At 46.7% G+C, this 12,148-nt stretch overlaps 1 protein-coding gene across 1 annotated transcript in view; it reads left to right on the top strand.

The window, feature by feature from the left end:
* Positions 1-3,796: 3,796 nt before the first annotated feature.
* The window catches only part of CCDC13 (coiled-coil domain containing 13), a 63,214-nt gene continuing 54,862 nt past the window's right edge, over positions 3,797-12,148 (top strand). The window contains exon 1 of the mRNA XM_017540986.2: positions 3,797-3,901. The gene's annotated coding sequence lies outside the window, so the exon portion shown is untranslated. The remainder of the gene's footprint in view (positions 3,902-12,148) is intronic.

Below are 12,148 nucleotides of genomic sequence, written 5' to 3'. Positions count from 1 at the left end.
GATTAATGTCTATTGAATTCCTTTGCCCATTTTTGAATTGGGTTTTGTTGCTGAGTTGGCTCATCTGATTTTTGACAAAAGTGCAAAAGCAATTCAATGGAGGAAGCATAGCCTTCCAACAAATGGGTGCTGGACCAACTGGACATCACAGGCAAAAAAGCAAAAAAGCACCTTGACCTAAACTTCACACCTTATATAAAAATTACATCAAAATAAATCATGGGCATAAAACACTAACACTTTTATAAAAATGGTGGGAAATCTTTGGGACCCAGGGCTAGGCAAATAATTCTTAGACTTCACATCAAAAGCACAATCCATAAAAGAAGGAATTGCTAAATTGGACCTTGTCGAAAAGCCTTTTGTTCTGTGAAAGCCCAGGTAAAGAGGGTTACAAGACAAACTACAGATTCAGAGAACGTGTTTGCAAACCACGTATCCAACAAAGGACTGGTATATAGAATATATGAAGAATTCTCAAAACTCAACAGTTAGAAATTGAGCAAAAGAGATCAACAGACACTTCACCAAAGAAAATATCCAGATGACAAGTAAGCACGTGAAAAAAGGTCAACATTAGTCATGCACACGAGAACCACGATGAGGTATCACTATACACCTATTACAATAACTAAAAAATAGTGACAACACCAAATGCTGGCAAGGTGGTGGAGAAATTGGATCACTCAAACATTTCTGGTGAGAATGTAAAGTGGAATAGTCTGGAAAACAGCTTCGGCAATTTCTTCTAAAACTAGATATGCAATTACCATACTACACAGCAATTGCAGTCCTCCATAGGAATGAAAACATGCTCACACAAAAACCTATACATGAATATAACAGCTGAATCCTAATTGCTCCTAACTGGAGACAGCCCAGATGTCTTCAGTGGGTAAATGGTTAAACAAACTGGTACATTCACACTAGAACTACTCAGCAGTAAAAAGGAACGGATAATTGATACACAACAACTTGGATGAATCTCCAAGGAACTATTCTGAGTCAAAAAAAATTCATCCTAAAAAGTCTACATGCTGCATTATTTCATTTATATAACATTTTTGAAATGACACCATTTTAGAAATGGAGGACCGACGTGGTTGTAAAGGGTTAGGGACTAGGGCAGGAGGAAGGAGGGAGTGTACATAGCTGTAAAAGGACAACAGAGGGATCCTTGTGACAGTACTTGGTATATTTTTTTTTTTTGAGACAGAGTCTCACTCTGTCCCTCAGGCTGGAGGGCAGTGGTACAGTCTCAGCTCACTACAACCTCTACCTCCTGAGGTCAAGTGATTCTCATGCCTCAGCCTCCCAAGTAACAGGGATTACAGGTGTCCACCATCATGCCTGGCTAATTTTTATTATTTTTACTAGAGACAGGGTTTCGCTATCTTGGCCAGGCTGGTCTTGAACTCCTGGCCTCAAGTGATCCGCCCACCTCGACATCCCAAAATGCTGGCATTACAGGTGTGGATGAGCCACTGTGCCCGGCCAGTATTTGGTATCTTGATGATTGTGGATACACAAACCAACACATGATAAATCAAAAGAAAAGTACAGTTAAATTGGAGAAATCTAAATAAGAGGAGTAGGTTGTGTTGATGTCAATATCCTGGTTATGACATTATACTTAAGTTCTGCAAAATGTTACCATTGTGGGGAACTGGAAGAGTATACAGGGGATCTCTATTATTTCTTACAACTGCATGTGATTCTATAATAATCTCAATACAATTTCAAATTAAAAAGCAAACAAAACACAAAGAGCAGTGTCCTACAGATACTTCTGGTTAGAGAAATAAAGGGGGCTGGAATTAACAAACATCTGTATACTCTACACGAGGACATACTGGTGACCCGGATTGGATTATCCACTTCTTGGATGATAAAATGTCAAGCTTATAAACTAAAGAAAATTCTCAAGAGAATTTTGGGCAGAAAAAAAAAATGGCATGAGAGCCTTAGTGGCGACAGTGGAAAAGTAACAAACCTAGAGGAAAATCATCCCTGGTTTTGAAAAAATGGGTTACTGCAAGAATGATATCCTCGTCAAAAATAATCCTTGACTTGCTGGAGCAAATGTTGCCCCATTCCCAGACTTTTTTTTTTTTTTNTTTATGATCTTCTATTTGTCCCCAGTGTCCTAAAAATTTCCAGTGATATGCCTTAATGTGATTTTATTTTTATCCATTGGTCTTTCAATCTGGAAACTACAGGTTGGGGAATTTTATTTTCTTTTCTTTTCTTTTTAAAGATGGGGTTTCACCATGATGGCCAGGCTGGTCTTGAACTCCTGACCTCAGGTGATCCACCCACCTCGGCCTCCCAAAGTTCTAGGATTACAGGCGTGAGCCACGGCGCCTGGCCATTCCTAGACTTTCTCATGCACATTCCAATTCGTCTGTTCTGAAATTCTCCTGCGTCCTGAACTTACTCACAGCATGTTCTTATTTTAATGGAAACGTGGCTTTCTGCTGGGAATCATGCTTTCCAGAAGCCCTCTAAGTAGACATGGCTGTTCCTTTTCCTATCCCACACAGTCCCCTCGTGGTCATGAGGTAAACAAATGATACTCCCCACTACACACGCCGTATAAAAAGACCCTAATCCTTTGAGGCTCACCCATACCTGAATCCTGCTCTTTATGCTGTCTCTTTGCCACCACCTGTAGATTTCTATTTCTGCCACCCTCAGCTCACCAGGCAGCAATTGGACACCAACGGGAAAGATCTGTTTTTCTTTTACCAGAAAACTCTGAGTTTATACCTGCAGTGCTGATGGCAGTCTAGTGCCATATGTTTATGTATGCATGTCTATGGGCGTGGGTATTCATTGTCCGTATGAGGAAAAAACAAAACAAAACCAAAAAAACGAGTATCAAGATTTTCAAATTATGAAGGCCAGTATAAATATTTGGCCAGGCACCATGGCTCACGCTTGTAATCCCAGCACTTTGGGAGGTCGAGGCAGGGGGATCGCCTGAGGTCAGGAGTTCAAGACCAGCCTGGTCAACATGGTGAAACCCCGTCCCTACTAAAAATAAAAAAAATTAGCTGAATAGTCTCAGCTACTCGGGAGGCTGAGGCAGGAGAATCGCTTGAACCTGGGAGGTGGAGGTTGCAGTGAGCCGAGATCGCACCACTGCGCTCCAGCCTGGGCGACAGAGCGAGACTCTGAAAACGCCCTTGAATCATCTTTCCTAGAAATTTGCCTCCCACCGCCATATAGCCCTGAAAAGTAGTAGTGTCTTAAATGGGAAGGTGCCATTAAAAATATATATACAAGTGTTTTCCTCTATGAAAATAAACGATGTTCGTTATTTTTAAAATCCTCTAAAGCGTAAAACTGAAAACGCAGCACTGCTGTTCCACCGCCCAAACAGAACCACCGTCAAGGTTTCCGCTTCGGTCTTGCTTGGGTGCCCGGCTGGAGATAAGCGCGGCTTCACCGCTCCACTTCGCGGCACTGCGTCCCGCCTCCTTCACTCGGCGTCGTGGCGCGGCCTTCCTCCCGAGGTACCTGAACACCTCCCATCAGTATCGTGGTGCGATCGTTGGCTTTTTAACTCCCCAGCAGGACAGCGGAACGCACATCTCCGTGCAGAACGTTTGGTCCGCAACACTTTGTAAAAATGTCCAGCGCGCTCGGGATGCTGCCCACTGGGACCCAGCCCCGCGCGCCGTCGGCGCCTCCGTCACCTTCACCACGCTTGGCGCCCCTCGGCCCCCGTAGAGACGCGTTGACGTAAGACGCGTTGACGTAGACGCGCTGACGTAGACGCGCTGACGACGCGCGAGTGACAACGCTGGTTTCCCTGGTGACGGTTGCCGGGGCAGCGCGTGCCGGCGTCCGGAAGAAGTGGCCTCGCCGCGGCAGGGAGAGGTAGAGAGAGACGGCGGTAAGTGCGGGGAGGGCGGAAGGGCCGGGCCGGAGCCGGGAGAGCCCGGGCGCGCTGCCTCTGCCCCCGCGGGACTGAGGACTCGCCGGAGGGGACTCCGCTCAGGCCGCAGATTCCAGCCCGGGAACCAGATCCGCACCGCGGCCCCATCCCAAAGCCGTCCCTGCGTAGGTGCCGGCAGGCTTCGGGGCGCCAAACTGGGCGTCCGCGGGCGTCTCCGCCACACCCCCAGGCCCCCAGCCTGTTGTTGAGAACACTCGAAAAGAACACAGTAAAAGCAGAAAGAGAAGGAGAGAGAAAGGAAAGCAGTGGAAGAAAGCGGCCGACGATGGGGCGAGGCGCTGTCTTTCCTCACCGGCCCCGTCACCTGTGCGCTCGGCAGCCCTTGGGATCCTGCCTCCTCCCAGGAGCCTGCGTGGCTGCCACTCTTCCCACTCCCTGTGCTCCCTGGCTCCAAGTCCTGCCTGGGCCAAGAGTTCTTTCCATGCAGCTCCAGCCTTCCTTTTTTCTTTTTTTGAGACGGAGTCTCACTCTGTCGCCGAGGCTGGAGTGCAGTGGCGCGATCTCCGCTCACTGCTACCTCTGCCTCCCGGGTTCAAGCGATTCTCCTGCCTCGGGCCCTCGAGTAGCTAGGATTACAGGCGCCCGCCACCACGCCTGGCTAATTTTTGTATTTTCAATACAGATGGCCAGGCTGGTCTCGAACTGCTGACCTCAGGTGATCCGCCCACCTGGGCCTCCCAAAGTCCTGCGATTACAGGCATGAGCTACCGTTCCCGGCCTAACCTTTACTTTTTTAAAAAAACTAATAGACTTAAAGCAGATTTATGGAAGCATTGAACAGAAAACAGTTCCTTTATACCTTCCATATTCCCGTTTTGTCTGTTGTTAACATCTTCCACATGGCATTGGCATGGTACATTTGTTATCATTGATACAGCTATATTGATATGTTCTTACTACCTAAAGTTTATAGTTTACATTCAGGTTCATTTGTTGTTGTTATTTTGAGACAGGGTCTCATTTGGTCACCCAGGCTGGAGTGCAGTGGCGTGATCATGGCTCACTGCGGCCTGGAACCCCTGGACTCAAGCAGTCCTCCCAGCTCAGTCTCCTGAGTAGCTGGGAACACAGGCACATGCTACCATGCCTGGCTAATTAAAAAAATTTTTTTGTAGAGATGCGGTGTTGCTATGGTACCAGGCTGATCTCAAGCTCCTGGCCTCAAGTGGTCCTCCCACCTTGGCTTCCTAGAGTGTTGACATCACAGCTGTGAGTCACCACACCTGGCCAGCGTTCATTGCTTTAGGTTCTACAGGCCTACAAGTTTTGCTAAACATGTAATGCTATGTATCCACCATTAAAGTACACGGAACACTTTTCACTTCCCTAAAAACCCCTGAGGCTTTACTGTTCATTCCTCCTCCCCGCCAGCCCCTGGAAACCACTGACATTTTTCATTTAGAAGGGATTCACAACCACCGATACCTTTTACTTCTCTGTAATTTTGCCTTTTCCAGATTATACAGTTTGCAATTATATAGTTTGTAGCCTTTTCAGACTGGCTTCTTCACTTAGCAACACACATTTAGGTTTCTTTTGTGTCTTTTCTTTCTTTCTTTTTTTTTTTTTTTTTTGAGTCGGAGTTTTTGCTCTTGTTACCCAGGCTGGAGTGCAATGGCGCGATCTCGGCTCACCGCAACCTCCGCCTCCTGGGTTCAGGCAATTCTCCTGCCTCAGCCTCCTGAGTAGCTGGGATTACAGGCATGTGCCACCATGCCCAGCTAATTTTTTGTATTTTTAGTAGAGACGGGGTTTCACCATGTTGACCAGGATGGTCTTGATCTCTTGACCTCGTGATCCACCCGCCTCGGCCTCCCAAAGTGCTGGGATTACAGGCTTGAGCCACCGCGCCCGGCCCTTGTGTCTTTTCATGGCTTGATAGCTCATTTCTTTTCATCACTGAATAATATTCCCTGGTATGAGTGTACCAGGTTATCTGTTCACCTGCTGAAGTACATCTTTTTTTTTTTTTTCTGATTTTTGATAATTATGAGAAAAACTATGAACATTTCATGTGCAGGTTTTTGTGCGGACATACTGTTCAGCTTATTTGGGTGAATATGATTACTGGGTCATATGGCAAGAGTGTGTTTACCTTTGAAAAGATGACCCAGTTGTCTCACAAAGCGGCTTTTCCCTCTTGCGTTCCCACCAGCAGTAAATGTAAATGCCTGTTGCTTCACATTCTTGCCGTCATTTGATGTTGTCAATGTTTTGGATTCTAGGCGTTCTAATAGGCATGTAATGACATCTCATTTTTGTTTTAATTTGCAATTTTCTAGGGGTATGTGATGCTGAACATCTTTTCATGTGTCTCTTTACCATCCATATTTCTTTTTTGTTGAGGAATTTGTTCAGAGCTTTTGCCCCCACCCCCAGACAATGGAGTTTCACTCTTGTCATCCAGGCTGGAGTGCAATGGCGCAATCTCAGCTCACTGCAACCTCCACCTTCCGGGTTCAAGCTATTCTCCTGCCTCAGCCTTCTGAGTATCTGGGACTACAGGTGCCTGCCACCACGCCCAGCTAATTTTTGTATTTTTAGTAGAGAAGGGGTTTCGCCATGTTGGCCAGGCTGGTCTTGAACTCCTGACCTCAGGTGATCTACCCACCTCAGCCTCCCAAAGTGCTGGGATTGCAGGCGTGAGCCACCGCGCCCAGCCTCTTTTTATTTTCTTAACAGTATCTTTCACAGAGTAGAAGTTTATAATTTTAATGAGGTTGAATTTATCAATTTTTTTCTTTCATGTATCATGCATGCTTTTGGTATTATATATGAAAACTCATAGCCAAACCCAAGGTCAGCTAGATTTTCTCCTGTGTTACATTTAGGTATATAATCCATTTTGAGTTAATATTTGTGACAGGCATAAGGTCTGCGTCTAGATTCACTTTTTTACATGCGGATATCCATTGTTCCAGCACTATTGCCTTTGTTTCTTTGTCAAGGATCAGTTGACTCTCTTTCTATGGGTTTCTTTCTGGGTTCTTCATTTGGTTTCATTGATTCATTTGTCTGTTTCTTCACCAACACCACACTAAATGATAGTCTTAATTACTATCATTTTATAGTGAGTCTAAAGGTCAGGTGGTGTCAGTTTTCCACCTTTGTTCTTCTTTAATACTGTGTTGGATATTCTGGATCTTCTGCCTCTCCACATAAACTTGAGAATCATTTTGTCAGTATCCATACAGTAATTTGCTGGGATTTCTTCTTTTTTTTTTTTTCCGGCAGATGAGTCGTTACACACTCCTTAGTGGATTCCAGCTTCCGTGACCGCCATCCTGGTGCTGGGATTTCTGTATTGGAATTGCATTCAATCTGTAGATCCAGTTGGGAAGAACTGACATCTTAACAATATTGATTCTTCCTATTCATGTTCATGAGATAACTATTTATTTAGTTCTTGATTTTATCAGAGTTTTCTATTTCTCCTAATATAGATGTTACACATATTTCGTAAGATTCATACCCAGGTATCTCCATTCTTGCGTTAATATAAATGATCTCACATTCTTAACTTCAGTTTTCCATTGCTTATTGCTCGTATGTGGGAAAGCATTTGACTTCTGTATATTACCCTTACTTATGGCAATCTTGCTACAATGACTTCTTAGTTCCAGGATTTTTTTTTTAATAGATTCTTTGAGATTTTCTACATAGACAGTCAGTCATCTGCAACCAAGGTGATTTTATTTCTTCCTTTCCAAAATATATATCTTTTTATTTCCTTTTCTTGTCTTATTTCATCAGGTAGAACTTCTAGTATGATGTTAAGTGAGAGTGGAAAGAAGGGACATCTTGCCACGTTCCCAGTCTTCGGGGAAAGTGTGTAGTTTCTCACTGCCAAGTGTGATGGCAGCTGTATGTTTTTTGTAGATGTTCTTTATCAAACTGAAGAAGTCACCTCTCTTCCTAGTTTACTTAGAGCTTTTATCATGAACAAGCATTGGATTTGGTCAAATGCTTTTTCTGTGTCTATTAATATGATCGTGTGAATCGTGCGACTTTTCTTTAGCCTGTTGATGTGATAGGTTACACTAATTGATTTTCTAATGTTAAACCAGCCTTGCATACTTAACTCCTATTTGATCATGCCGTATAATTATTCAAATACATCATTGGATTCAATTTGCTAATATTCTTGGAGGTGCAGGATTTTTTTTTTTTTTTTTTTTTGAGATAGGTTCATGCTCTGTCACCCAGGCTGGAGTGCAGTGGTGCAATCATGGCTCACTGCAGTCAGAGGGAGATTTGGGAATTACCTTCCCTCCATTCACTTGACTGGCCAATTGAATTCTTTCTTTGCTGCAAAACCTACTGTTTTCAGCATGTTGGTTTTCTGGACAGCAGGCAAGATGAACCTGTCAGGCTGTTACACGCTCCAGCTGCCTCCTCTTCCTCCTCCTCCTCCTCCTTCCCTCTCTCCCCTCCTCACTCTGCACCTTCTCTTCATCCTCCTTTGTCCACACTCTAGGTCTCAACTACCTGAGGCTCAGACTTCCCTTCTGAGTCCCAGACCTCGCCAGCATCTCAGCCAGCCAGCTGCCCACCCAGCATCTCAAAGTCCACCACCTCGTCTGCAGCATGGAAAACCCGTCCTCTGTCAGGGCCTGCTGTCCCCCCAGTCACTGAAACTCAGCACAGCCCAGGCTCCCCACTCCTTCTCTGCACACCTGCCTTCAGTCCCTTCCGTTTGGCAGCAGTTCCTCTTCCCCCTTCTCCATCTCTCAGGTGCAGTTTTGATTTAGGCCCACATGCCTTCCCAGAGACGCCCCTCGCTGGGCCCTTTGCCTTCAGCTGTGCGGAAGGCACGGGTGATCCTGTGTGCACCCCCGGAACATCCCCAATGCCTCAGGATAAAGTCCAGGCTCTTTCGCTGGGCAGATCAGACGCTTTCTGGTGCTTCCCCAAATCTGCCATGCCCTCTGGCCATTCTGAACCATCATAGTTCCCCACGCTGATCACATTCTCTGCACCTGCTCTTTACAAGTTACTGTGTTCATTCACTCAGTGACAGTTCTCCAAACGTTAGTTGAAGGCCTGTTCTGGACAAGATGCTGAGAATCAGCAAATGAATAAGATATTATTAGGACCTCTGCTCTTAAGAGGTCTCTTTGCAAAGGGAAGTAATGTAAATAAAATGATAGATAATTATAATACATGAGGTTAAGTTAGTGATTAAGGGGCGCCCTAAGGATTCTGGGAGTCCACAGGGTCTCCTGAGGGGAATCCTAGAGGCTAACTGGGTGTTAGCAGGAAGGTAAAGGGCTGGGATGGGGAGGCCTGGGAGGAAGGCCTCCCAGGGAGGGGAGTGGCTGAAGACAGCCTGTGAGGTGCTGCCGGGCTTACTCCTAAGCAGGAGCCACAAACCCAAAACGTGCTGTGGCTGATGGGAAATAGAAGTGAATGCAGCAGGTGTAAGAGAAACAACGACATTTATGTGCATTGATAATGGGCAGCTGATGCGCTGGCTGCAGCATCTGGCAGTGGCAGGGACAGTGGCTTAATGGAAAGAACATATTGTGCCCCAAAGGAACTCTGCACAGCGGCTGCTGTCCATGTGGGACTGTGGGCCCAGCATTGCCAGATCCGTAAACTTTAAAAAGAAGCTGGTGGAAACCACACGTAACATTCAAAGGCCCCCAACCATCTGAGTGGACTTCCTCTCAGCCAGAGCACTCCCAAGTTAACCTGAAAGGCTGTTTCGGGCCTTGACGGGAAGCGGGGGTTGGACATGCCTCATTATGCCCTCCTCCCTTCTGGAATTCAGGAAAAGTGACAGACACTGAACATCAACGCAGACCTTAAGTCTGATAAGAAACACTTACACTCTATTCTCTCTGAAGCCTGCTGCCTGGAGGCTTCCTCCACACAATAAAACTCTGGTCTCTCCTCTCCTAACCCAGACGTTCCTTTCTAGTTACAGTAACTCTTTCAACCAGCTGCCAATCGGAATAATTTTATTTTAAATCTACCGTGGCCTGGAAGCTCCTCCCTCCTGACCTTGGAATTGCTCTGCCTTTCTGACCAAACCAGTAGATATCTTCAGTGTATTTGCTTGATGTCTTAGGTCTGCTTGAAATGTGTAAAACCAAGCTGTGCCCCTGCCACCTTGTGTACGTGGTCTTAGGATCTCCCGAGGGCTGAGTCACAGGCCAAGATCATTCATATTTGGCTTAGAATAAATCTCAGGCTGGGCACAGTGGCTCACACCTGTAATCGCAGCACTTTGGGAGGCTGAGGTGGGCGGATCACTTTGAGGTCAGGAGTTCGAGACCAGATGTAACCAAACTAGATATTTAAACAGACTGTCACCTCCTCTTGTAGCAGTCACAGAGTTTCAGCCAATCACAGGCAGCCAGCTGTTCAGATTGCAGCCAGCGCAATCAGCCCAGCTGTTTCTGCGCCTCACGTGTGCTTTCTGTACATCACTTACTGTCTCTGTCCATGCATTTTACCTGGCCAGGTGGCAGGCCTGGAGTTCTGGTTCTGGGGGCTGTTAGATTTGTGAGCCGTTCTTTGCTCAATTAAATTCCATTAAATTTGGTTTGTTTAAAGTTTTTCTGTTTTTATTTTGGAGACGGGGTCTCACTGTTACCCAGGCTGGCGTGCAGTAGCTGGATCACAGCTCACTGTAGCCTTAACCTCCTGGGCTCAAGCTATGCTCCCACCTTGGCCTTCCAAAGTGCTGGGATTACAGGTGGGGGCCATCATGACTGGCCTAACATTTAACAGAGGATTTGGCCTTCGAGTCAGCCTTTATACTCACGTGTATTGTTTATTACAATGAAAGAAGCAGCAAAGAGGCACATAGGGCGGAGTCCGGGAGACACAGGTGCAAGCTTCCAGTCCTTTCCCAGCGGAGCCCTGTGACAGTGCTTACTTCTCCCGGAAACCATTTGTGGCAGCCTACGTGGAGTACTGCCAGCCAGGGAAGCTGCCCTGAGTCTTGGTGTCCAGGGCTTTTATTAGGAGATGGTCATGCAGGTATAGTTGACCTCAGTCACTCAATCTCCAGCCCCCTCCAGCCTACCGCACACCCAGCAATGAATCACATTGTTAATTAGCATAGACTGGAATGGCCCAAGGCTCCCAGGTGAAGAAAAACACTCATCAGGAAGCCTGCCTGAAGTGCTCAGAGAGTCTCTCGGAGCGGAGCGGGTCAAAGGCCAAACCTGTTTTTAGGAATGTGCAGGTGTGGACGGTACAGGTTTTCTGAGTTAATTCTTTCCTGTTCCTCTTACCGTGCAGGGCTGCCTGGTAAAGAATTTCAACAAAACACCAGCTCCTGCTTGTGCTTGACCTTTGCCAGACCCTGGGCTTGGCCCACAGCACATTAAAACCACCTGGGCAGCACATAAACCGCCCCGCTCCTGGTCTCCACTCCAGACCGACTTAAATCAGATTCTCTAGGGGTGGGGCCTGGTTATCAGCATTTTTAGGTTGTATCCTGGGAATCTGGTATTGAAGCAAGTTTAAGAGTAACTGAGTCCAGGCTCTGGGACCAGCGCTGTGGGCGAGGTGGAGATATGAATATTGAGAAGGTGCAGATTCAGCAGCTGAGGCTGGAGGGTCAGACAAGGACCATGGTGTTCATGCTGGCTGTGGGAGGACCAGCAAGATTGAAGCCTTGGAGGAGAAGGAGGTGTAGGAGCAGAGGAGCAAGTCAACACAACCAGCTAGAACCGGCATCAGGAGAGGGAAAACAGGCCAGCAGGAGACGCTGAGGCCAGGTCCTAAGCGCTTATGCTGTTGGACTTGGCTTTGTGGCTGGGGCTTTTTGCACAGGAGCCTATCAGGCTCAGAGCTGTGCTTTAGAGAAAGTAGTCCCTCAGCAAACGGCAGTCATTCGTTCACCAAGTATTCATTCCATGCCTGCAGCATCCCAGGCTCTGCCATAGGCGTGAGGATACAGCAGGGAACAGCACACAGTGCCTGCCATTGTGAAGCTGGTGCAGCGGGGGAGAGGCGGTGGACAAGTAGACAAATCAGAATACAACGTGTCAGGTGACCTAAGTGCCCCGGAGGAGGAAGACGACACAGGGCAAAGGCAAGGGGAGTGAGGGCAGGATGCTTTCTACAGTAGGATGTGGGGAGACCTCTGTGGTAAGAGGACATTTGAATGGAGAGTGAGGGCGGGATGCTTTCTACAGTAGGATGTGGGGAGACCTCTGTGGTAAG

This window comes from Cebus imitator, unplaced genomic scaffold (genome assembly GCF_001604975.1).
Source record: "Cebus imitator isolate Cc_AM_T3 unplaced genomic scaffold, Cebus_imitator-1.0 Scaffold129, whole genome shotgun sequence".
In the NCBI taxonomy this organism is placed as follows: domain Eukaryota; kingdom Metazoa; phylum Chordata; class Mammalia; order Primates; family Cebidae; genus Cebus; species Cebus imitator.
The sequence above is the reverse complement of the archived record's forward strand: the minus strand, read 5'-3'. Positions and strand labels throughout refer to the sequence as shown.